At 48.1% G+C, this 21,906-nt stretch overlaps 1 pseudogene; it reads left to right on the top strand.

Annotated features, from left to right (window-relative positions):
• Positions 1 to 2,931: 2,931 nt before the first annotated feature.
• LOC142911175 (large ribosomal subunit protein eL43-like) lies at positions 2,932 to 12,752 on the top strand (annotated as a pseudogene).
• Positions 12,753 to 21,906: the final 9,154 nt, after the last annotated feature.

Here is a 21,906-nt window from a genome sequence, read left to right on the forward strand (position 1 = left end):
TCGTATGCAGTGACGCAGGCGTTGTGAGCGTGAATGAGAGAGAGTCGATTCCACTCTGCTCTTTAATTCCGTATTATCGATAAGGATACGATTACTCTCGATTGAACATTATGAATTATGTGTTATGGATTATGTGTGGTGATAGTGTGCTTATGATAGGTCCCCAGGATTCAGATCTCATACGCAGAACAATATTATGCAGAATTTCAGGAAGAATCACACACAAACCTGCTTTGATCAATTTTATTTTCTAGCTAACTTAAATTTTTGGATAATATGAAAACTCAATCTCGGGATGTTGGAATTTCAACACAGCGTTAACATGATACCATCACGATTGCGTTGTTTCACCTCGATAGCGGCACCTGTGGTTAATTCCCGACGCGTAACGCAATCGATCGGTTGTTGAGAGAGAGATTAAAAACAAGCGAACTATTCTATCAAAACCTTGACCTTATAATATGCAAACTCGTATTCTTGAATGATTACACAACACGGCACTCGGTCTTTGATTCGTATCCAATCCTTAACACATTCTGATATGCGAAATTATTATGCTTGAAATCGTCAGCACAGTACCACGGCGATGTTCGTTCATTGATTCATCAACGATTATGCAATTAAAGCGTTCTACTGAAATAATTATGATTGCCTCATCAACGTAACTCAATGGGTGGGGATGTTTTTCGTTATCAGCTAATAGTTGACGCAGTTATCATGAGTCTTGTATGTTTAATGGGAGTGTTGTTGATTTCTTGCGTTGAGCAAACGCCTAGGTTGATTTCCTTGCCAAAAAAAATGTTTGTTCGTTGTGTAGCGGTGGGGGAGTGAGAAGGGAGTGTGGGGGAGGGGCATACGAACGACTGCCAGTTTCTGTCCACCGCTGGCTGGATGAGTCAGCACGACGCTCGCCGTCGTCGCGCCGACGACGGTGACGCGAAGTTGCGTGCTGTAGCACGCTGGTGGCACGCTGTTGGCACGTGCTGGTGCTGATGCTGATGGCACGCTGGTGGCGCGCTGTTGGCACGCGCTGGTGCTGATGCTGGTGCTGATGGCACGCTGGTGGCGCGCGCTCCCTCTCCTTGAAGATGCGCGAACGCGCCCGTGCTGATTCGCTGACAGCAGTTTCCTCCACTGCTGGATGAGCTACGCCGGCGCGCGCTCTTTCCGCTGCTGTAGTATCTGACGCTGCGCTCGCCGGCGACAGGTCAATTTTTTCTTCTGCTGAGTGAGCCGATTCGCACGCGCTCTCTTTGTTGAGGTTGTTGGCGGCTCTCTGACAGCAGGTTTCCTCCACTGCTGTATGACTCAAGTCGCACGCGCTTGGTCACTGGTTAGCTGAAGTTGTTGGCGGCTGCCCAAGCTTTTCCGCTGCTGGTTGAGCCACGTTGCACGTGCTTTCTTTTTGGAGATGCTCGAGCGCTCTCAGCGCTGATTCGCTGATAGCAGTTTCTCTCCACTGCTGTATGACTCACTTTCGTTGATACATGGCGACTCATGCGATCCTCGCTACTCAGCGAGGCTCGGAGCCAGCCGCTCCATGCGACTGCTCGTCCTGTGGACGTCTTGACTCGCTGATCTGTCTTCACTCTTGACTGTTGACTTCTCTGACTTTTGAAAATGCGGCTGACCGTTATATTCAAAGACAATTCTCTCTGCGCAGTGGAAAAGGGGGGGAGGGGGGTGGGGTTTGTGTGTGTGAGTTCGTGTGTGTGTACAGATGGCTCTCGCGCTCTTCGGGAGAGACAAAGGTGGTCGGGGTTGCTTGGGATATTGTTTAAACTCTTTCGTAAGTTTGCCCGTTCGCCTCATTCCTTCTCGAAAACCTTTGATGTGACTGTATTTTGTCTCCAAGCTTTGTTTTAAGAGTAAAAGTATTAAAGGTGAAAATCATTTGATAGCGAATTAATTATTGGATAATAATTCACTGATGTATCTGGTGGCCTGGTCTTAATTGGAGTGAGCACGAGGACCGCTAACTTTAGCTTATTCTTGTTATTGCATTTTAAATTTTAACTGTTGTTTAAAAAAAAATGGTTTAACCCGTGGGCGTCCTCATTTCTGGCTTGCGGAGGGCTTCCCTCTGCGTGACCTCCCTTAGGGCACATCAAACTCTTGTTAATCTGGAGATCTTCGCAGATAGCTGCTAACATCCTCGCTTCGAGAGTTTTATTATTTCTTTATTTATTAATGGCCTGTTTATGACCGACATCTGGTTTTTCGTGCGCCTGGCTTACGGGTTTTATTGATTATTTTTTTCGTTTGTTAAAAAAATATATGATATATATAACGGCAAATATTATTGTTAATATCAATTTTCGAAAAGGCTCATATACAACAGGTGGGGGTTGTTGTTTTTGTTACCAGGCGAGACTGAAGAGAAATTTAATTTGGTTTTTTATTTGAGTTTTGCCAAGTTGCTGCGAGATGTCGTCGGCTTAGACAGCTTGGCGCTTCTGTGTAGAGTAGTGAGCGACTGGCAGGGGAGCGAGCGGCTTGTGTGTTTGTTAAATCGTGAGAGACGCCTAATCCCCTCTCTCGGACGGCAGAAATCGCCCCGTCGTTTATACCATCTGTATATGTTTCTCGCCATTGCCTGTGGGGTCTTCAGCGGGTCCATGTTTTAGGAGAAGCGTTTGTTCGAAGCAGTCAAATGTTTCCAAAAAAAATAACCCAATTCGTCAATCCAAGACCTGCATATTAAGTTTGCGAAAACGCCGTTGCAGAGCAAATGTGTCCCACTCTCCTCTTTTCGAACTTCGGCAGCTGGGCCTTCATCTGCCTCTTGAGCGCGCCAGTTGCACCGCCTGTACAATCGCTAGCCGTGCCACTGCCATTTCCGGGACCGACGCCGTGCACACGCACGACCGTACTGACGGCGGACTGCGCTCGCGTTCCCCCGGACGCGGGACGGGTGGTTCGTGCGGGAGTATGGGCGGGGGACTGCCCGGCAGCTCGCTCAGAAACACGCCGGTGGCCGTCGCGGGGTTCGGGGCCGTGGCGGGTCTGGCCGCGTTGGGCGTTCGCAAGATCATAAAGTATTAAAGCTTTCGTGACTGCATAAAATTACTCATTGGTTGAACACGAAATGTAACACTCTTCTGAAATTCGTGGTCCGCCAGGAAGTGTCTAGCTGTGTTGTTGGCCTGACTGGATGTGCTTCACGTAATATTTTTCAGGTTTGTTGAATTCTCGTCTCTCATCTTTTTGCTGTATTTACCGCCGTGATTTGTTCTTGACACCTTATGAAGATCGCTTGCGTTGTGATCGAAACGTCGTGATTGTTTTTTGTTTCAATATAATCTTATTGTATTTCTACATACATTTGCAAGATCCTCGGCGGATTCTGCTGAACCTTCCAAGCGGGACTAGGCCCCAATCGTGTCCGGCTCCCGTGCACGGCGTGCCCCACGGCGTCGTCGCCTCCGGCCGAGCTAAACGGAGCACCGCTACCGCGACCGCGGGGAAAAACATCGAGACTCTGAACGGACGCGGCACTCGTCCCCCCCCTCCCCTGCAAAGTTAAATTGTGGTGCTCAACGTTACCGTGGCGGTGGAGTCTTTGCAAAGATGCAGCTTGCAAATGCAGCTTTTTTGTTCTTTGGTTCTTTCGGTAAAGTCACGTAGAATGAGAATAAAATAATAAATTGATAAAATAAAATAACACAATAATATTCTCATTCTACGTGACTTTACCGAAAGAACCAAAGAAGATGAATCCTTGCAGTCACGAAAGCTTTCAATTAAAATGCAGCTTTTTTGTTTTGCGTGCCGATCTTCGCTGTCCCGTTAAGTTTCCGTTTCGTTAAAACCTGCCGCACGGGAGCGACGGGCCGCCGGGGTGCGTGGTGCCAAACCGTCGGTCGCGTTCTGTGGGGCCTGTCGGTGCTTTGTTAATGTTTTGAACCTCTCTGTGCGAGCGAGGCGTTTGCGTCTTTCCCAGCGAGAAAAACCCGACGGTCGAATGGAAATTGCTCCTGTTGGACGGCAACTGTTTTACTTTAATGGAGTCGTTAAATTCACGTTAGTCTGGCCTCAATGAGGCAGCATTGTAAGCGTTGGTAAAATTGAGCATTTCGGAAGCACTTATGTAAATTTTATTATTATTTTATTTAAATACAATTTCAGGACAGGGTGAAAGATTACAAACGTGTTAACGCGTGCGTTACATAGTTGCTACCGCGAACACGGCGAGGAATTGAATGACGCTTGCCATCACGGCAGCGTTTTGGCCATAAACAGAGCAATCAGTTCTCGTTGTTTTGGTCTTCATGCAACTCGAGCAAGCGGGAGTTGAATTTGGCAGCGGGCAGCAACAGCCGCTGCAGCGCCTTGCGTGAAAGTTGCAGGGTAGCAAAGCCTCAACTTGCAAACATATACGTTCTAGACTGTTCATATACGTTCTAGGCTGTTCATATACGTTCTAGACTGTTCATATACGTTCTAGACTGTTCATATACGTTCTAGACTGTTCATATACGTTCTAGACTGTTCATATACGTTCTAGACTGTTCATATACGTTCTAGACTGTTCATATACATTCTAGACTGTTCATATACGTTCTAGACTGTTCATATACGTTCTAGACTGTTCATATACGTTCTAGACTGTTTATATACGTCCTAGACTGTTCATATACGTTATGCGGGTGTTTAACCCACACAGTACCCCGGCGTTGCTACGACGACGCGCCACAGTAGCCACCATACACCCCCTGCACGCGCGCCACTCTAACGACTCGGAAGACCCTGGCCACTCCGAGGACAACCAGGATCTGGCCTGGCAGGTTGGCCCAACCCCCCGGGCCGAGATTGCTCCCCTGCATGATGCGTTACATGTGCCTTGGGCAGATTTACCTAAGGGGGAGGCCGATCAGCTGTGTGGGTTGTTACGGGAGTACACCGACGTGTTCAGCGAGCACGATTCAGATGTAGGCCGAACAGACCTTGTTAAGCACCAAATTGACACAGGTGCAGCCCGACCGATCAAACTCCCCGCATACCGGGTGGGCGTGCCCGAACGGACCCAGATCAAGGAGGCAGTCGTGGACATGCTACGTGATAACATAATTCACCCCTCGACGAGCCCCTGGTCTGCCCCGGTGGTGCTAGTGACGAAACAAGCAGTCACCCTCGGCGACGCCTTCCCCATACCGCGCATCGACGACACCTTTGACAGCCTCGCAGGAGCACGGTATTTTTCCACCCTCGATCTGGCGTCCGGGTACTGGCAGGTGGAGATGGCGGAGGAGGATCGGCCGAAAACCGCGTTTACCACCCCGATGGGGCTGTTCGAGTTTCGAGTGCTTCCGTTCGGACTCACTAACGCGCCCGCGACGTTCCAGCGGTTGATGGAGTTGGTAATGCGGGGCTTACAGTGGGAACAGTGCCTGATTTACCTGGATGACGTGATAGTGTTCAGCAGATCTCTGTCCGAGCACTGGTCCAGGTTGCGAGAGGTGTTCCAGCGACTACGAGCAGCCCATCTCAAGCTCAAGCCGCGTAAGTGCTACATTGCGCAGTGCGAGGTAGGGTACCTCGGACACCGAGTCAGCGAGGCGGGGGTGCGCACCGATCCGGAAAAGGTGCGCGCCGTAGTGGAATGGCCACGGCCCAGGAATCTGACGGAGATCAGGTCATTCTTGGGACTCGCCACCTATTATCGTCGATTTGTAAAGGGATTCAGCGAGATTGCACTTCCCCTCACCCAACTCACCTCCCCTAAGAACCCCTATCGATGGACGGAGGCCTGCCAGACGGCCTTCACCGCCCTCAAAGACCACCTCACCCACACCCCCACCCTAGCTTTCCCAGATTTCACCACGGACTTTATCTTGGACACCGACGCCTGCAGCAGTGGGCTGGCCGCGGTGCTGTCACAGGTGCAGGGTGGGGGGGGCAGATGGCGCAATGGCTGGCGCAGTTGCAGGAGTACAACCTGCAAATAGAGTACCGAGCTGGGCGTACGCACGCAAACGCGGACGCCTTGTCGAGGCGGCCCGCGGTGTGCGCCGAGACAAGGTTGGAGGAAGTCTGCCCGTGCTTCACGGGGGGGCGTTGCCGGCAGGTGGCAGGCCCCCAGGAGCGCACCGAGACTAACCCTCCCCCGGTGAGAGGCAGTGCAGTATGTGCCACAGACACCCCGGTAGGAGGAACCAGGGACCTGGCGGACCACTCGGCGGGCACGGGGCCCACACCCCGGGGCCCGACGGGTCGCGCAACCCCACCCGATCGGATCCAGGAGGACGTCGGCTGCGCCTTTCCGGGCCTGGACGACGTGCAGCTGAGACGGACCCAGCTGCGGGATCCGGATCTGGCGGCGGTGGAAGCGGCCCTACGGGAGAAGAAGGACGCCCTACCAGGACCCTGGAGTGGTTTGTATGCCCGGTTGTGCATGCAGAACGGGGTAGTACGAGAGCTGACTGAAGCCGGCCAGCCTGGGTGCATCTGTGTTCCCGCCCAGGTGCGACCCCAGCTGCTAAGACTGGTGCACGACCACCCGCTCGGAGGCCATGATGGGGAATGGCGCACTCGGGAAACCCTGCGTCGCCAGTATCTCTGGCCCAAGTTAGCACAAGACGTGCCCGCCTGGGTACAGGGCTGCCGCGCGTGCCAGCAATGCGGGCCGAAACCAGCGCGATACCAGGTACCCCTGAGACCGTTCCGCATCAGTCGAACGAATCAGCTGGTTGGGATCGACCTGCAAGGGCCATTCCCGCGATCCCACCGGGGCAACCGATATATTCTCGTAGCGGTGGAGTACTTCACACGCTATCCCGTAGCGGTGGCCATCCCCGATAAGACAGCCCTCGTAGTGGCCCGAGCGTTCGTGGAACACTACGTACTGAAGCACGGGATCCCCGAACGAGTCATTACCGACCAGGGTAGTGAGTTCGAGGCAGAGCTATTCCAGGCGCTGTGCCGGGAGTTCGGGATCCAGAAGGACCAACTACGGCGTACCACCCCCAGGCAAATGGGATGGTAAAGAGGATGAACCAGACTCTAGCCGGGAAGCTTAAACGCATGGCGGCCCCGAATCAACGGGACTGGGACGAACACCTCCCCTATGCTCTGTTCGCCTACACCACCACGGTACACACATCTACGGGACAGACCCCGTTCCTAATGATGTTTGGTCGTGAGTCTCGCCTACCCACAGATCTGCTGTTCGGTGTCCCTCCGCCGCAATGGGAGGAAGGGAGCCGCCCCGTGGAGCATCTGATGGAGACCCTACGAGGAGCGAGGGGCCGGGCCTACCCGCAAGGCGAGGCCGCACACCAGAGGCAGGAGCAGGGGACCCGACCCCGAATGGAGCCCTCCTTCTACTCGGCGGGCTCTAAGGTATGGCTGCACACCCCTCGCGTCAGGGCCGGGCAGGCGGGGAAGCTAACCACCTACTGGCGGGGACCCTGGACCGTGGGACGACAGATCTCCCCCTGGACGGTACTGATTCAAGGGGGGGAGAGAGGCCGGGAGATGGTGGTCAACGTCCGGCGACTAAAACCATGAATCGACTCCCTTTCATTCATGCTCACAACACCTACAGAACTGCATACGATCAATTGCGTTATTCCAATTCATAACCAAACCTCGTCACCGAGGCTCGACCACATAATCCATAACGACCTGCATTATCATACCCACGCCCACTCGCATAAATTAATACGATTATCTCTCGAATCTGCATAATTTATGTGCATAATTACACTGATTAACATAATTTCGGATAAATTAGGCACATTTCAAATTTCATTTAATTTTCATTATTTTCATCAATTTTCATAACACCTATATATACAACAGTAGGGTTAGCGGTTAGGGGTTAGGGTTCATTTGGATTCGGGGTTGGGAAAGGGTTAGGGGTTAGGGTTAATTTTTAGGGTTAGAGGGTTATGCTTAGGAGTTAGCGTTCGGGGTTATGGTTAGGGGATAAGGTTAGCTGTTAACGTTAGCTGTTAGGGTTATGGGTAGGGTTAGAGGTTAGGGTTAGGGGTTAAGGTCGGCGGTTAGGGTTTAAGGTTAGGGGTTAGGCACATCTGCCAAAAAACATTGCCAAGCTGCAGTGTGTACAAAATTATTTGGCAGGCGTCATGACGGGAACTGCAAAATCCGACCATGTTTGTCCAGTGCTCACTGAACTGCATTGGCTTCCTGTTCCCGAACTCATTCATTATAAGGTTGCACCCATTACACACAAAGCGCTTGCCACAAATGAACCACAATACCTTGCTGGTATCATCAAAAAGCATAAACGCTCATGCAAACTCTGGTCATCCTCGCACCAGCTTTTGGCTAGTCGTCGAATAAAGACGGTCGCTGCATTGCACGTTTTCAGATGCACTTCTGCAGCCATCTGGAATGTTCTTCCGATATTAGGAAGTTACTGGAGCTACGCATTTTTAAAATCTCGATCGAAAATAAATTTTCTTGAGAACTGCTTTTGTGCTTAGTTTGTTGTCCTTCCCCCGCACCTCCGATGATCATGGATGGCTATGTACGGTGTGATAGAAGTTCAACATACACACCAACATGGACACTCGCTAAATAACCTAAACAACATGGACACTCGCTAGATAACCGAACGAACATGGACAGTCGCAAAATAACCTCACCATCATGGACACTCGCTAAATAACCTAACCATCATGAAACACTCGCTAAATTAACTAACCATCATGGACACTCGCTAAAATAACCTAACCATCATGGACACTGCTAAATAACCTCACCATCATGGACACTCGCTAAATAACCTAACCATCATGGACACTCGCTAAACAACCTAACCATCATGGACACTCGCTAAATTAACTAACCATCATGGACACTCGCTAAATAACCTAACCATCATGGACACTGCTAAATAACTTAACCATCTTGGACACTCGCTAAATAACTTAACCATCTTGGACAATCGCTAAATAACATAACCATCATGGACACTCGCTAAAATAACCTAACCATCATGGACACTGCTAAATAACCTCACCATCATGGACACTCGCTAAATAACCTAACCATCATGGACACTCGCTAAATAACCTAACCATTATGGACACTCGCTAAATAACCTAACCATCATGGATACTCGATAAATAACTTAACCAACATGGACACTCGATAAGTAACCTAACCATCAGGGACAACTTGCTAAATAACCTAACCATCATGGACACTCACTAAATAACCTAACCAACATGGACACTTGCAAAATGACCTAACCAACATGGACACTCGCTAAATAACCTAACCATCATGGACACTCGCTAAATAACCTAACCATCATGGACACTTGCAAAATAACCTAACCATCATGTACACTCGCTAAATAACCTAACCAACATGGACACTCGCTAAATAACCTAACCATCATGGACACTCGCTAAATAACCTAACCATCATGGACACTTGCAAAATAACCTAACCATCATGTACACTCGCTAAATAACCTAACCAACATGGACACTCGCTAAATAACATAACCATCATGGACACTCACAAAATAACCTCACCATCAGGGACACTCGCTAAATAACCTAACCATCATGGACACTCAATAAATAACCTAACTATCATGGACACTCACTAACTAACCTAACCAACATGGACACTCGCTAAATAACCTCACCATCATGGACACTCGCTAAATAACCTAACCATCATGGACACTCAATAAATAACCTAACCATCATGGACACTCAATATATAACCTAACCATCATGGACACTCGCTAAATAACCTAACCATCATGGACACTCGCTAAATAACCTAACCAACATGGACACTCACTAAATAACCTAACCAACATGGACACTAGAAAAATGACCTAACCAACATGGACACTCGCTAGGGATATTAGGGCCAGGGATATTAGGGCCAGGGATATTAAGGCCAGGGATATTAGGCCCAGGGATATTAGGGCCAGGGATATTAGGTCCAGCGATGTTAGGGCCAGGGATATTAGGGCCAGGGATATTAGGGCCAGGGATATTAGGGCCGATTACGTTCCGCGCTGCTTTATTCATTGGTGCGAGTTTTATATGTGCGTTGTTTTTGCCGTGGTCTATCCACTGTTAGATGAAAGCAGTCCGCCTCTTTTTAACGACCTTGCGACTCGCCTGTTTGTGTTGCGCGGCGAAACGATTGATGGTGACAGACGCCTTCGCTGGGTTGCGAGTGTGGCTTAGACGGCCACGGTGTCGATCTATTTCATCGGTTGGACGAGCATGTATTCAACCCGCCACCGAGCTCGCGCAAGTAGCCGGTTTGGCTGCAGGTTGCACCGCAAGTGATGGCGTCTTAAGAAACCGCGTGTCCAGCAGCTGTGGACAGAAAACGCCATAAGCATCATATAGGCCGCGGGACTCGGTTGGGGATCGGTGCAGTAGTACTACCCTTGTACGGTGCTTGTGATGCCTCGACACCTTCCAACTTGGTGTGGGAGAGTAGCAGCAGCACGAGACGTGCGTGTTGGCGCGGTCATTCTCTGATCCAGCAGTGTATTGACCTGATGACTGTTGGCGTCCCAAACCTGCTTGGAGAGTTGCCGCAGGTTTCCCTTCAAAAATATTCCTCGCTGGGTTCTTGATTGGTTTTATGTGCACATGGCTCAACACACGAGACCAGGCATCTGAATAATATATTTAACGTTTTTGTGCGGATTTAAATAATTTCCCGAGTGTTGACAATGTTTAATCTCCGTACAGGTCTTCTTGGATTAGATCGCGTAAATATGCAAATGTATCGTTAAACCTGCCACCGGCCGATTAGTAAGGTTTGTCACGTAATCAGAACATGCCAATTCGTTACTAGTACGGCACAAATCTGGTTGTCACCTGATGAAGCTAGGTGTAATTACTGGCAAAACGTCGTACTCAGATTGTAAATGTTGTGGCTTGGCTCTCCAACACTGATGTGCTGTACTAGTATACTACACAATACACTACACTATACAATACACTAGTGCTGTACTAGTAACGAATTGGCATGTTCAGTTTACGTGACAACCCTTACTAGTTGGCTGTCGGGTGGTGGCGGGTTTTATCGACACTTTTATATATTTACGCCATCTAACCCAAAACACTCTACTATGGATGATAGTGGTCGCGAAAGCCTACGTGTTAAACTTAATGTTTAATCTGCAATGCAGTAAATTGCCGATGTGTAGGGTATTCCACGCCACCAGACCTTAATGTTTACTGTTGTACGTAAACCGTTCTGGTGGTGTGGTTCGTTAAACTATCCTTTAGCCTTTGTCTACTGCGACCTATTCGATTTTGCCCAACCTCTTCGTGCTGAAAGCGTGCCATAGGTAATTGTAGACTTATGGGTGGCAATTGTTCTTATAAGGGCGAGTAAAATATAAACTTGAATATTGTTTTGTTTGGGAAGTCTGTCGTAATGTGACCTTGGTGCGAAGCATCTGAGCGGATATAAAACGCTGCGTGTCCAGGAAAATGACGTTTTGTGTGGTCTTTGCTTTCGGCTCTCTTTCTCCGTTAGGCAAAGCGCACGAAGAAGGTTGGCATTGTGGGCAAGTATGGCACGCGGTACGGCGCGTCCCTGCGTAAGATGGTGAAGAAAATCTAGATCAGCCAGCACGCCAAGTACACGTGCTCCTTCTGCGGCAAGGTGAGGGGCGCCAACCCACGTGGCAATAGGGGCACGTCTGGGCGTTATCCGGTGGCTCGCGCTGGTTGGGTCAAGTTGTGAGTGCCAGCCTGCAAAGGTCAAGATTGCAATTGGGTGGTGGTCGTCACCGGCAATGGTTGCCTCAATAGGTTTTTTTGCGAATAAAATTGGGCCTGGACTACTGTCCTTGGAGTTGCAGGGCAGAAAAAGCAGTCTCAGGTACGACTGCCTCGACCCTTAAACCGACTACAATAACAGGTCATCGGCTAATAAAGCAAGACTTTAAAGGACCGATAAAAAGTTAAACGTCGTTACCCCAAGGAGTGGCAGTGGCTGTTTCTGTCTGGGTAAATGGGATATGGCTTCTTTCAATTTTAATTTCAGACGTTACACGTGACTAACCCAGGGTTTTGTCGCCTGTGTACACCGATCACTGTTCATTAAACACTCTTCTAGACATTCTCATTTGCTAGACACAACTCCCATCGCTTCCTCTGCCCTACCAATTTGCCGTGGTTGCTCATGATAAATGCACTACCAGTGAAGATTTCCATCCACAATTCCCATAAATTGCCCTCGTGTTGTCCTTAACAAATTGGGGTCCTCGTGTTTTAGTACACGCACACGTGTTGTGCTCACGCTTGTTAACTGTGTGCCTTGACCGGTGATTTCCGCTCAGTGTACCTGTGGTGCTCGTGTTGTCCTTGTGAAAGCCAGACCAAGATGAAGAGGAGGGTGGTGGGCATCTGGCACTGCGGCTCGTGCACGAAGACCGTGGCAGGAGGTGCATGGACCTACAAGTACGTCTTGCACGCTATGTTGAGCCAAAGCCTAAGATGCTTTTACCGTTCCTTATCGTTTTCTGTAATATTTTCAAAGGTAATTATTTTGAAAATGACCAAGGTGTGTATTATTAGGATGAAGGTTTAGAAGTGTTTATTACGATGTCACCCAATGTGTGTAACCGCCCGTTCCTCCTTCAGCACGACCTCGGCTGTCACAGTGAGGTCTGCCATCCGCCGCCTGCGTGAGCTGAAGGACCAGCGAGGGACCCTTCCCACACTGCTCACACCACCGTCCTAGCACACCAGGGAGATCACAATAAAGTGTATATGAACCAGCATCAGTGCCTGTGCGTTTTTTGTTCTGTGCAGTGTGCTCTTCATTTCTGCATCATTGCTCGCGAATTGGGAAATGACAAAGCACCATTGCTGCCACCCCCCCCCTCACATCGCTAATGCCCACTTAGTGACCAGTGATGCTGCGTTCATTCACATGGTGCCACTTGGGTGAGCTGGTGCAAGGCATCTCAAGTTGTACTGCAGAGTTGTATTAAGTGTTGAGGACATTGGTAATGAACAAGTATTTGAAACATCACAAACCAACACGTTTAGATTTTGTAATCAGGCGAGGGCAGGAGGCAAGGCCCCGCGTGGCTAGGCCCCGCGCTGTAAAGTTCCAACCTGGACATCGATTCCCATGCTCGCTGCTACTCAACTGACATCCCTACGAGAGAGAGCTAGGCTCTACCTTGGTAAACAACAACAACCACCACAACCACCACCACCACAACGATGAGAATTTCTCACCTCGGATTTCAGTGCAAGCGCGCACACGGCAGCTTCCTGTTGCCTCGCGACAGCAGTAAGTAGTATGACGTCACTTCCCTCCCACGAGCGGCTCTCGAAGTGAATAAATTATGTTAATGAGACCAGACCATACGTCGAGGGATGGGGGCGTGGGCGCTGAACCCGTCGCAATAAATTCGCGACGGCTTTAACGAACACATTATGTTAATGAGCCGCCAGTCACTGGGCGTAGCTTTGCCCAAATAAGGATTGCCACTGGACCGATATCGGCAGTGACCCAGGCGGAGGTGACGTCACGCTCAAGAGCTCGGTGGACGGAGGAGGGGTGAATACCTTGGTGACATGACGTCACTAGCAAGGTACACCTCCCCCTTGCGTTTCACGCCGATGAGGTATGGCAGAGTGGTGACGTCACAGAGTTGGAGTTTAAGTTGATTTAGATTCATTTTCTACTGCTCCCTCCCTTGGGTGTGTGAGCTCAGCAACAACAACGTGGACATTATTGTGTATACACTGTGTGTGTACACTGTGTGTGTGTACACTGTGTCACTGTTTGTGTGTACACTGTGTGTGTACACTGTGTGTGTGTACACTGTGTGTGTATACTGTGTGTGTGTATACAGTGTGTGTCCGCATTGAACCGAACCCCCGGCAAGGCCATCTACTTAATGACGAGAGAAAATTCACACGAAATGAAGTCTTCCAGATGTAAATTGATACAAGCTTTTAATGAAGAAATAAAATCATCTAACTCAAAACACAACACAATTCAAAGATGTTTCATTCTAAAACTTCAAAACGGAGCATGGGGTACTTGCGTGAATGCGTCCTTCGTGTGCAAATGTTGAATGCGTCCTTCGTGTGCAAATGTTGTGACTTTCCTGGCCTGAAGGCCGTCAACGTGTTGGACCTTTATTGGTGCACAGCGTCTCAACAACAGCAGTGGGGTTTGCTTCAACCGATGGTTACGAACATCCAGACGTGAATCAGCAAGGACCATATCTAGTCCCAGTTAGACAAAATCAACGTCAACACGTAAGACAAAACTACAATTTGTGTTGTAGAGAATGTACCTCCTCCTATACGTGTAACCTTCAAGTGGTATGCCTTGTAACTGATGAATGATCCGAGCGTGCTCCCTATTTCAAGGAAAATGAGTTGCTCCAGAGGCAAACGCTTCGTGAAACACAAAAGTACCCTTTGACCTGTATCACAAGAACAACGGGTCTCACCTGACTTCTCTGTACAGGTTACTTCCAAAACACACACACACACTTTGTCCTAACATCACTTATTCAATGTGTGACCTCAGACAAAATGATACATGTACGCGCACAATCAGACAAGTATTCATTCTAAATCATTGACGGGCATATTAACAACATTGAATTACTGCAGCGAAATTGACTGCATCACGTTACATCGTATTAACAAGAAGTAATTTTACAAATACGCACCGTCTGCTTAACAGTGTATGTACAACAAACTATTGTTGCGTCATTCAAAACGAGAAGGCCGTTGCATGCTGGCGTCTGGGTCAAAATGTAGCAAATTCTAAACATTACGCTACAAATAATAGATCACGGCGTTTCGAATGGCAACACAAGCAATCATCATCAGGTGGGACAAGCACAGCAGCAATAAGAAACTGCTGGAGTAGGCGCCTACTACTTCAGCAGTTTCTCTTGCTGTGGTTGTCCCACCTGATGACGATTGCTTGTGTTGTGATCTAAACGCCGTGATCTGTTATGTTTCTACCCACGTGGTGACTTTACCGAAAGAACTCAAGAGTGTGGATTCCTGCAGTCACGAAAGCGTCGAATCAAGATTGCCTATAAACAACACAACTGAGATGACGCATCAATCATCGCCCCCTACTGACAGGCTCTTGTTCACATGCAGGCCGGTGCAGGGCCACCACCTTGTGCCACACAGGGGCAGCTGCTACTTGGGGATGCTCTTCGAGTGCTTCAGACGAGGTACAAAACTCCCGAGTTGCTGAGGCAGTTAAGCAAGCACCGTGTAAATGCAATTATTATGATAACATAGTGAATGCTTGGGGGCTTATTGTCTCTCGCTCCTGGTGAGAGATTGACCCAACCCACAGGTCCACAAAGACTGGCCGCTCTTACTAGGAGCAGAGTGTTCAACTTCACGTTCTTGTCATTAAAGGCCTGTGACAAAGGTGCATCTATTGTAGCGACATTGTCTCTGGCTTACACATCTACCGGGTCTCCACTTGACTTTGTATTGTCTAGGAAGTCCACCCACACCTCCACTTCCACAAACTGCTGGGAGTTGCCTCGCTCTGCCTCACAGTCAGAATTCTCCTCCTGCTTCACGTTGCCTCCATCGATGTGAAGGTCCCATTTTAGAGTTTCATCTTCTTCACATTTCACCTTCACTTCTTCACTCTTCACCATCACCTCTTCCCTCTTCACCATCACTTCTTCCCTCTTCACCTTCACTTCTTCCCTCTTCACCATCACCTCTTCATATTTCACCTCGATACCTTTAAAAGTGTCCAAGCTGGGATTTTCTTCCGGGTCTTGTTTCAAGAGGGATGGGCTTATTGTGGCACTTTGACTTTCACAAGCTGATTTCAGACTCCACTCCTTGTGGATCATCTGATGCTTCTGTGTTTTCCGGTGTTCTATAAGATGTGGTTGCTGTGCAAACGCCTTCCCGCACGGAGTGCACCTGAAGGGTTTCTCTCCCGTGTGTGTTCTCTGGTGTATTACAAGAGAGGATGAAAGTGTAAACGCCTTCCCACACAGAGTACACTTGAAGGGTTTCTCTCCCGTGTGTGTTCTCTGGTGTGTTACAAGATTACATGACTGTGTAAACGCCATCGCGCATATCGTGCACCTGAAGGGTTTCTCTCCCGTGTGTGTTCTCTGGTGTTTTACAAGATCAGATGACTGTGCAAACGCCTTCACGCACATCGTGCACCTGAAGGGTTTCTCTCCCGTGTGTGTTCTCTGGTGGTTCTGAAAAACTGATGGCCATGCAAATGCCTTGTTACACACAGTACATTTGAAGGGTTTCTCTCCTGTGCGAGTTCTCTGGTGCCGTGTCAAATTTCCAGTCCGGTCCGTGCTGTATGCACGCCGGTCGCATTGTTGACTTGTCGTACCGAGCTGCGCTGAGTGCCTTTGCTTCATCAGACCAAATCTGCAGAGGAAGCGTCAGCCGCAGACAGAAAAAAATAATATCCACACCATCTACACGTCAGGCACAGAGGAATGCACACGTGACTTACACGTCTATACTTATTAATATATTCATGATGTAGTGAAAAGTTTCCCAAATTCATCAGATTTGATGAACGTGCAAACGCCTTCCCGCACAGAGTGCACCTGAAGGGTTTCTCTCCACGGGCTGTTATGTCACACAATGAGAGGGAAAATGTCATTAATATGCCTGGAAGCCTTCATATCTTCAAGATGAATGTTAACTCAAAACTCTAAGCACACAATTTCGGCTGTCTGGCTACAAAAGGAATATTTATGAAAGCTAAATTCAGCTGACATAGCAAAGGGTGTTGAAAACAATACTTTTTGATTTAAAGCTTTCGTGAGTGCAGTAATTCATATTCTTAGCTCTTTCGGTAAAGTCACGTTGAGGGGAAACAGTAAAATAATACAATATATATAAAACAAAAAAAATTATCATGACGTTTCTACCATAACACAAACGGTCGTCATCAGGTGTGAAAAAACCAATGGCAAGAAACATTAGAAAGAAGTGTCGGTTTGCATTAATTTATTAATTCTTAAAAAGGTGTATTTACTTATTAAAAAACCATCAGCGCCATGCGCAGCGATTTGGCAGTTTATTTAGAAGGACTAGTCCATCTATGTTCTGAAAAGAGGAGGGGGGAGACGAAAAATTAATGTATGCTGTCTGAAAGCCACCGTAAGCGTGAACAATCAATTAAGACCTGAAATGGTTTATCAAATCCTTCCAATGATTGCTAAGCCAGAATCCATCTTCTCGGTTGAAATTGTCTCTGTGCTTGTATATGTGGATAGCCTCATGAACGAATCTCTCATGGTAGCCAGATGGCTTACAAAGAACCTCTGTCTTGGAAAAGTCAATGTCATGTGAGCCTATTGAATTATAACAATGATCTGCCACGGCCGAGGTGTTGGTCCTACCGTGTTTAAGGTCTGCTTTGTGTTCACGAATGCGGTCCGAGACATGGCGTTTGGTTTCTCCAATGTAACTACTACCACAGAGGCAACTTAGTTTGTAGACCCCAGGGTACTGTATGCCCGGAATCACATCTTTTACAGACGGAACCAGATCACGGATTTTATGTAATGTGTTGAAACGGACCTGGATCTTGTGTTTATTCAAGAATTTGGAGATCTTTTTTGTGATCCCCGCAATGTAGGGTAAAGTGACTGCCTATGTGTTCCTGGTCGGATATGCATTGGGCTCTAAGCACGTACACCAAGCTCTTAAGGCTAATGGTTACTCCGCCTATACAATCCGCAAAGCTATCACTCAAATCATGAAGAAGGACCCTCTTGAGGAGCATTTCAAAACCATCACTTTACTCTACATTGCGGGGCTCACAAAAAGATCTCCAAAATCTTGAATAAACACAAGATCCAGGTCCGTTTCAACACATTACATAAAATACGTGATCTGGTTCCGTCTGTAAAAGATGTGATTCCGGACATACAGTACCCTGGTGTCTACAAACTAAGTTGCCTCTGTGGTAGTAGTTACATTGGAGAAACCAAACGCCATGTCTCGGACCGCATTCGTGAACACAAAGCAGACCTTAACCACGGTAGGACCAACACCTCGGCCGTGGCAGATCATTGTTATAATTCAGTAGGCTCACATGACATTGACTTTTCCAAGACAGGGGTTCTTTGTAAGCCATCTGGCTACCATGAGAGATTCGTTCATGAGGCTATCCACATATACAAGCACAGAGACAATTTCAACCTAGAAGATGGATTCTGGCTTAGCAATTATTGAAAGGATTTGATAAACGATTTCAGGTCCTAATTTATTGTTCACGCTTACGGTGCCTTTCAGACAGCATACATTAATTTTTCGTCTCCCCCCTCCTCTTTTCAGAACATAGATGGACTCGTCCTTCTAAATAAACTGCCAAATCGCTGCGCATGGCGCTGACGTTTTTATAAATAAAAACACCGTTTTAAAAATAAACTGCCACACCTGATGACGACCTTTTGTGTTATGGTCAAAACGTCATGATAATTTTTATAGTTTTATATATATTTTATTATTTTATTGTTTTCCTTCAACGTGACTTTACCGAAAGAGCTAAGAATATGAAAACAATACTATTTGTGTTATGCAGAAATTAATGTTCAATCACAACTTAGAGGTGTGAATCCAGGCTCAGATGTCCTTGAATGCTGGGATGAACAGATCCGACATCAGCTGAATGTGTGTGCTATGTTCACCTCCTGTTTCCATTCTAATAAGAGTTCCAGAGGAAAACGAAAAATAAACTATTGTTTTGATATAACCTCCGTGTTTAACAGAGTTAATAGACTTTACTGCAAACACAAACTTGACACTGTCACACACTGCCATGAGTAAACAGGTGGTGGTGTGACCAGAACCATGCCTGGCCACCTTCATCTGCTCAGCATTAATTCTTCCTCACTCCACCAAGTAATGAATCGAGGATCAATCAACATAGCCGAGGCTATCCGTGTCTCTGTCTCTCTCTCCCCTTGGTGAAGGTGTTCCCTTCCACACATTCAGAGTCAACAGCGGCACGCGCTTAGCGTCTTTGACCGATAGATACATTGACGCACGTATTGTTGGTTCTTTCAGTAAAGTCACGTAGATAGAAAATAAAAATAACAGATTAAATTCAATAAGATAAAGACCACTTGTGTTGCGATCGAAACGTCGTGGGTTTTTTGCTTTATTTTAATTTTTTATTTTATTTTTTATTTTATTTCCTATCTACGTGACTTTACCGAAAGAACCAAGAATATTAATTCCTGCAGTCACCAAAGTTTTAAGTCAAAACATTCACACACGTTGACAAAGCCTCACCTTGTGTTGTTGTGGGCAGGTCGCTTCTGATAACAAGAGCGGTATAGCAGCTCAAGCGGGCTTGGCCTGCTAACAAAAGAAAATAAAAAACTCCGTGAATATTTACAATAAAACAAAGTTACAAAGTGGCAAGCCGGGTGAAGACAAATTAAACTTAAGAGAGATAATTAAAGTGAATGCAATCAGGCGAGGGCAGGAGGCAAGGCCCCGCGTGGCTAGGCCCCGCGTTGTAAAGTTCCAACCTGGACATCGATTCCCATGCTCGCTGCTACTCAACTGACATCCCTACGAGAGAGAGAGGCTCTACTTTGGTAAACAACAACAACCACCACCACAACCACCACCACAACGATGAGAATTTCTCACCTCAGATTTCAGTGCAAGCGCGCACACGGAAGCTTCCTGTTACCTCGCGACAGCAGGAAGTAGTATAACGTCACTTCTCTCCCAAGAGCGGCTCTGTAACTGAATAAATTATGTTAATGAGGCCGGCACATATGTCGAGGGCTGGGTGCGTGGTCGCTCAACCTGTCGCAATAAACTCGCGACGGCTTTAACGGATACATTATGTTAATGAGCCGCCAGTCACTGGGCGTTGCTTTGCCCTAATAAGGATTGCCACTGGAACGATATCGGCAGTGACACAAGCAGAGGTGACGTCACGCTCAAGAGCGCAGTGACGTCACTAGCGAGGTACACCTCCCCCTGGCGTTTCACGCCGATGAGGGAATGCAGAGTGGTGACGTCACAGAGTTGAAGTCTAAGTTGATTTAGATTCATTTTACATTGCTCCCTCCCTTGGGTGTGTGAGCTCAGCAACAACGTGGACATTATTGTGTATACACTGTGTGTGTGGACACTGTGTATGTACACTATGTGTGTCACTGTGTGTATACACTGTGTGTGTGTACACACAGTGTGGACACTGCGTGTGTGTGTACACTGTTTGTGTCACTGTGTCACTGTGTGTGTGTGTCACTGTGCCTGGCACAAACGTCGTGGTGACGTCACCGCCACTTAGTGGCGAATGGCGTTTGTTGTTGTGTCACTGTGTACCCTGTGTGTACACTGTGTATCTACACTGTGTGTGTACACTGTGTGTACACTGTGTGTGTGTCACTGTCACTGTGTGTACACTGTGTGTGTGTCCACTGTGTACCCTGTGTGTACACTACGTGTGTACACTGTATGTGTGTACAGTGTGTACACTATGTGTACACTTCTTCCCTCTTCACCTTCACTTCTTCCCTCTTCACCATCACCTCTTCATATTTCACCTCGATACCTTTAAAAGTGTCCAAGCTGGGATTTTCTTCCGGGTCTTGTTTCAAGAGGGATGGGCTTATTGTGGCACTTTAATATCCCTGGCCCTAATATCCCTGGCCCTAATATCCCTGGCCCTGATATCCCTGGTCCTGATATCCCTGGCCCTAATATCCCTGGCCCTAATATCCCTGGCCCTAATATCCCTGGCCCTAATATCCCTGGCCCTAATATCCCTGGCTCTAATATCCCTGGCCCTAATATCCCTGGCCCTAATATCCCTTGCCCTAAAATCCCTGGCCCTAATATCCCTGGCCCTAATATCCCTGGCCCTAATATCCCTGGCCCTAATATCCCTGGCTCTAATATCCCTGGCCCTAATATCCCTGGCCCTAATATCCCTGGCCCTAATATCGCTGGCCCTAATATCCCTGGCCATAATATCCCTGGCCCTAATATCCCTGGCCCTAATATCCCTGGCCCTATTATCCCTGGCCCTGATATCCCTGGCCCTAATATCCCTGGCCCTAATATCCCTGGCCCTAATATCCCTGGCCCTAATATCCCTGGCCCTAATATCCCTGGCTCTAATATCCCTGGCCCTAATATCCCTGGGCCCTAATATCCCTTGCCCTAAAATCCCTGGCCCTAATATCCCTGGCCCTAATATCCCTGGCCCTAATATCCCTGGCCGTAATATCCCTGGCCCTAATATCCCTCGCCCTAATATCCCTGGCCCTAATATCCCTGGCCCTAATAACCCTGGCCCTAATATCCCTGGCCCTAATATCCCTGGTGCTAATATCCCTGGCCCTAACATCCCTGGCCCTAATATCCCTGGCCCTAATATCCCTGGACCTAATATCCCTGCCCTAATATCCCTGGCCCTAATATCCCTGGCCCTAATATCCCTGGCCCTAATATCCCTGGCCCTAACATCGCTGGACCTAATATCCCTGGCCCTAATATCCCTGGGCCTAATATCCCTGGCCTTAATATCCCTGGCCCTAATATCCCTGGCCCTAATATCCCTGGCCCTAATATCCCTGGGCATAATATGCCTGGCCCTAATAGTCCTGGCCCTTATATCCCTGGCCCTAATATACCTGGCCCTAATATCCCTGTCCTAATATCCCTGGCCCTAATATCCCTGGCCCTATTATCCTTGGCCTTAATATCCCTGGCCTTAATATCCCTGGCCCTAATATCCCTGGCCCTAATATCCCTGCCCCTAATATCCCTGGCCCTAATATCCCTGGCCCTAATACACCTGGCCCTAAAATCCCTGGCCCTAATATCCCTGGCCCTAATATCCCTGGCCCTAATATCCCTGGCCCTAATATCCCTGGCTCTAATATCCCTG

Source organism: Petromyzon marinus, unplaced genomic scaffold, assembly GCF_048934315.1.
Source record: "Petromyzon marinus isolate PM22_M1 ecotype Great Lakes invasive population unplaced genomic scaffold, UKy_Petmar_22M1.pri1.0 PM_G_Scaffold_17, whole genome shotgun sequence".
NCBI classification, from domain to species: domain Eukaryota; kingdom Metazoa; phylum Chordata; class Hyperoartia; order Petromyzontiformes; family Petromyzontidae; genus Petromyzon; species Petromyzon marinus.